We start from the raw sequence: 6,050 nt of genomic DNA on the forward strand, positions 1-6,050 counted from the left end.
TTTATGTTTGTGTATAATTTAGGGCTTTTAATCCTGTCCTCTCTGGTTCTAGCACTGTGGCTGTTGCTTCACGGGCATAGATGGCATACTGGGAGTTCACTCACGTTTGCTGGCAATATAATTGGTATTTTCATGCTTGATTAGCATTTTAATTTGCAATGTAGTGTATTTTGCTCAAACATGGAATATTTTCAGCACCCCAGCAGTGGGTAGCTGGATTCCTGCAGATGTGGAATGACTGTCTTCTTGTTTGTTTCCTGCTTTTGATGCTGTTTTATTAAAAGATTAGATTTACCCTGTGTAGCTAAATCTGGCATATTTTCATGATGAATTTAAGCGCTCATATTAATTTATATGCGCGGTCTCTTTTAAATAAACATACACAAATATAAAGGTTTAAATAAATAGCCAGTTATGGGCCTTTACAGTATCTGTAGGCCTTTAACTTAAAATCTCACATTATCTTTTGTATATTTTTTGCATTAGTGTCCAAACAGTACCAAAATATATAAATCAGTCTGCTGCTATAACAACCTTCACCCATTTAAGAGTGCTCACCTGAGGATTTGGGTTATCTTATGTTGACCAAAGTCATCCACGCCAAACATTTAAGATCTTATCCATGTCCACGGGGATTTAAAGAGGCCTTTGAGTGTAGAGAGTATGGAGAGTATAGCTCTGTACATACCTCACTGTTCAGCCAGCTACCTCTACCAGCAATATTAACATCATCAATAAACACTAGTGGCCTAGTTCCACTGGTGGCTGTCCAGTAATCTGCTTTATAAAGTAACCTAAATCAGCCACCTCTCTGCTAAAGGGCTAAGATATAGTTGGTTTTAAGTCATTGCCCTGTATTGACTCCAATCCATGGCGCTGTCCTCAGTGCTGAAATAGTACTGCTGTCTTTTATCTTTATTCTTAGAATGCACTCCACCTTTCCCTCAAGGTAAACAGATTGTCCTCAAAGTCAAAGTAATAATAATGCTGTACAGAGCTATTTAAAACTATGTTTCTTACCCATTATTTGTATTGACAACATATACTGTAGGCTTATAGGGAATGATATATCGGGATTATAAATTAACATTACTTTGGACCTCTGACCTCTTCTTCAAGGTCAAATAAGTTCAAACTTTAATGTCTTTAAATTTGACTCCAAACTGTGTTATATCTGTAAAGTAGGTACTGTCAAGAGAAAGAGAATGAGCTGCCTAGTTAGTTAGAAATATACTGAAGTATAATATTATATAATAAGGTCAAGTTATTCATGTCCAGTTAATTACACCTATTCTTAATCAAAGTTAACATCTGTCATGCTATGCTTATCTGATTTTTACTCCACTACAGACTTGTCTCAGTACGTTTAAAAAGACAAAGAAAATAAAATGACAAAATGTAAATGAAAACCATCCTCTGAGAAGCAAATGGTGGCCAGAGAGAGAGCTGCTATAGCGTAAGGCCGATATTTTCATCGCAGCTGAACATACAGGTGAAGTTGACCATTTGATTTGGTCACACCTTATGAGCAAATGAAGACTTGTCTCTGCAGAAATGTATTATTATTAATTATTATCACATTTATTGATCAGGCCTTTGCATTTGTCAGTGACTTTAGTCTTTATTGAGTGTATTCAGTAAAGTAAGACTTTTTTCGAGTATTGTTTTTTGTCACTTTTATGCTGCTTTAAAACAATGTTCTCATTTTTGTGCATATGCTAGCTAGCCAGCACCAGAAAGATTTGAAGCCTCAGACTTGTATTGCATTTGTACGTGTTGTTGCTTTAGTATTATGCAGCAGTCACTATGAATTAATATTCATCATACCAATATCAGCTTTTCTCAGCTCTACTGGCATTTGCCTGGGGATTTTGCTGGCAGGTCTCACTCACTACTGGGTGGCCTGGTTGGTAGCTACTCAACGCTCCTTTCATGCCAAGCATAGAAAGCTATTGGACTCTCCTAAGAAAGCTGTAAGGTGGGGTCAGCGTGTGCACTGGTGTGTGTGTGTGTGTGTGTGTGTGTGTGTGTGTGTGTGTGTGTGTGTGTGTGTGTGTGTGTGTGTGTGTGTCTGTGCCCACGTGTATGTTTATGACTTGAGATAAATAATCACATTCTTATTGTTTTACACTGTCACTGATAGTGCTAGTCTAATAATGTCGCACTACTGATGAGGGTAAATAATATCTTTTGTTGGACGGCGGGCTAAGTGTTGCAAAGGGATGAAAGAAATGTGGGCTGAATAATTGCTGTGGATTGGCTGCAGCCAGTTTGTTGAACATTAGTTTGGGATCTGTTGCACTGGGCTCTTTGTCTTGCATTTCCCCTGGCTTCTTTTCTTTTCACCTTACCTCACGGTTTCTTTTTGTGCTGGTGAAAATTGTGCATGAATGCAGTCTAAAGCTTTCTCAGTGAAGTGACCCGTGTTTAAATGTTCTTGGGGCATCTTGGTGAATTGCTCAAACAAATTGCTGTTGATATGAAGATGTGGGGTTGTGCTTCCAATGAGATGAAGGCTTATACCCTTGGCACAATTTTAGCATTGCACGACACTGAACGGTTGATGTGGCTGAAGTTATAGCTTCATTCTTTGAGTAAGCTCAGTTGTATCTTAAATATGCCAAATGAAAACTTTCAAAAGAATTCCATTCAAATTTCTCCTACAGAATAATGTTTAATCAGAAAGACTATTCGTCAGGCATAACATTAAACCATCTGACTTATTGTGTAGGTCCCCCCTTGTGCTGCCAGAAAAGTTTCGGGGGCATGGATACAGGACCTCTTGGGATGTCCTGTGGTGTCTGGCAGTGATACTGTAGTTAGTGGGATGTGTGTTGGAGCCGCTATGGATCTGCTCATTCTGGTGTGTTCTGTGAATGCTCTACTGGATGATCATCTGGGGAGTTTGAAAGATGGGACAGCAGTCTCTATGAACTGCTGCTGTGCACAATCTGTAGTGTGTTGGGAGGCATAGTCCAGCTGGGGGAGCCCAATAGGATCAGGGTGGGGTGGGAAATACTTTTTTCTTTTTCTCACAGCTCACATCATTATATTAATGACAAATTACCTAGGAAAATAATAATAATAATAATAATAATAATACGCCATGAGACCAAGGTGTCATGAACAAGCAGTGCCCTTATCAGTGCCCTGGCTCACACACACACACGCACACAACAATCTGTTACCCAAGCAACAAGTTTGCAGCAAAGAAACATTTGCAAATGTCACACATTATGCTTTTTTTTAAATCTACAAACATGACGAGTTAACTGAAAACAATATTTAAAACATAAATAACATTGGGTGAGGATTTTGTTTTAAATCCTAAAATACAAAGTCTGGGAAAGGTTGTGGAATATGTCCAAAAAAAAGATGATGATACACAGACAGTAAAATACCTAAAAAAACACACCCAACAACTGACATCAGCTGCTTTTTTTAACTTTTGATTCATCATTGCTTGACTTGTTCACATGCTTCATTGTTAAACTGCCACATTCTTTCAATCAAGGCACTTTAATTTGTACACATTTTTCAAACAATCCCAGCAGAGTCCTAAGCACTGTATTATGCCATCCAGCCATCCATTCACGTATCCATCCATCCATTTTCTACCACTTAGCCAGGTTTGGGTTGCAGGGGCAGGAGTTTGAGAACAGACCGCCACCTCTTAATACCATCTAATTCACAAAGCACTAAACTCCTACGGCCCCTAATGTAGCTTCTTAGGGCTAAAGCCTGGCCACCAGACACTCACCCTTGACCCTAGGATTGGCTCCAGGATAGGAACCCAGTAACCCTGTCCCAGGGTCTGCTGGACCCTTTATTTTGTTACTCAGCTTAGGGATGGTTTGAATCACTCTTTGTCTAGTGCCTCACCAACATCAGTTGGCCTTGGTCTATGGCTTGCCTAAAACAGAGAGAGTGTTGACTTTTTATGCTCATATTCACGCCTGCAGTCAGCTTACATGCATATATTTGAACTGTGAGAGAAAGGCTCATTACCTGGAGAGAATGGAGAACATATAAACTCCACACAGAAAGGTCCACCGAATCTGATCTTGATGTGAGGCAATCGTGCTAACCTCTCCAATACCCAGTGTTACTAAGATTTCATAATTAAATGAATGACAGAATAAGTTTTTCAGGGAAAAACAATACAGCATCTTCTCAGAAATTCAGAAAAAATGGGATATCATTCACAAGTAAGGGGGGGGGGGGGGGGGGGGGCAGTTACATAACATCATATGGGAAACGGGTGAGATACATTCGGAGTGACAGCTTTATCAACTCTCCCCTCGCTGTCTTTCATTTTCCATTGTGCTTTTTTCCTTTCTGTCTAGTTCTTCCTTCTGTTTTTTGCTGCTCATTCTTTATATGCCTCCTATCTCTGCCTCTAACATACTTTAACTTGTCTGTTTTCTTCAACTATTTTCACTTCCAGTGCCTTGAACAAACACTGATCTTAGGTATCCTGGCAACAAGTGCTTTTTTCCCCCTCACTGTTCTAACTGGACAGCAAAGAGATGCAACTCAAACAGCCAATGAAACAACCACTTTGTGGTCCTTCAGGACTCAGGCAGCCAATTATTTCGCAGCATCTTTGTTGTTTCGGTGTCAGTAGGCCACAAGGACAATGGTTAAGTGGAAGGACCTCCTGACAGCTTGTTAACAGTATTGAATCAAAACTATTTTTTTTTTCCAATTTTTAAAAATTTGCCAGTGTATTAGAAAGCATTGGAATTTATTTGAAAAACTTTTATCACCACTTCTTGCACTGCAGCTACACTAAATACTTTCCAGAATTCTTCTTAGTAGGAATATATGGAACAAACACAGAGGAAAACAAGCAGGCTGAGGCAGTTTCCTTATTAAGAATTCACCTTCTGATAATGTTGTGCAGGGCAACATAAATAAAGAAGTTGACTCTGCCTGAAAAGCACAGTGACTGTTTGCCAGCCTCTTTGGGTGGCCATACTTTTTATGCAGGGCACTTCCTTTAAGCTTCTAATGACGACTGACCCTTGCATGAAGGGATTCTTAGAGACTAGGTCAGGCTTTTAGAGTCAGGGGAGTTCCTAGTGCACCGATCATCACGCCTGGAAACCAGGCAATCGACTTGTGTATGAACAAACCCTATAAACTCCCTTTTTAAGCACATAAGGCGATAATCGTTTTGCAAGCAGCATGGGTTATTAGAGACTTTATGACAGGCTGGTCATTCATCATTAGCTGCTGACAACAATCCAGTGTTTCTCACTAAAGAAATCCACCCGTGTTGTGTTATCAGGTGCAGAGTGACTTCTAGGAGAGACAAAGATGTGTGAGTTGGTATGCTAAAAGCAAAGCTTCAACTGCATTGACATAGAAGACCAGACTGTTGACATCAATTCATACATCAGACAGGGTCACTGCCTCACTGAAGATTAGGACTTGACTTCCCACAACTGTTCAACCAACAAAAACCTTAAGTAAAAGAACTGTTTAACCTGTTGTTACACACACACACACACACACACACACACACGCACAATTTTATCAAAAATTTGTGATAGAGGGCAATAATAATTATGTATTAAGTGACAATCTAAAATATATGACCAGGACAGGGTGACAATCAAACGTTCTTTAATTTAAAAAAAACAACTTTAACTATATTTAATTATTTAAAGGTGAGTAGATGCTCTCTGAAAGTGATTGGCAATGTATGTTTGTCTTATTGCTTAATTATTATAGGGTATTATTAACTAACTGTTATTAACCGTTCCCTTAAAACCAAGTTTAAACAGAAACTTTCTGTCGTGCAGTGGCTCACAACCCAGAATATTAAAAATCTGCTGATATTTGGCAGAATGCGAACACTTGTTAATCTTTGAGGGAAGCTTTTTTTCACTTATTCATGAAGGTAGACCACCAATTATCCACACAGTTCGTGCCCCAGATCGTCCCTGATCCCATTTATGGATTTACATGCGTGTGTTCTCTGTTTGTTAAAGTAGTCACACGACAAACAGTATTAGAAGTGCGGTTATTTTTCAACTATAAAC

This window comes from Perissodus microlepis, chromosome 5 (assembly GCF_051167445.1).
Source record: "Perissodus microlepis isolate ML-2025 ecotype Zambia chromosome 5, ASM5116744v1, whole genome shotgun sequence".
In the NCBI taxonomy this organism is placed as follows: Eukaryota; Metazoa; Chordata; class Actinopteri; order Cichliformes; family Cichlidae; genus Perissodus; species Perissodus microlepis.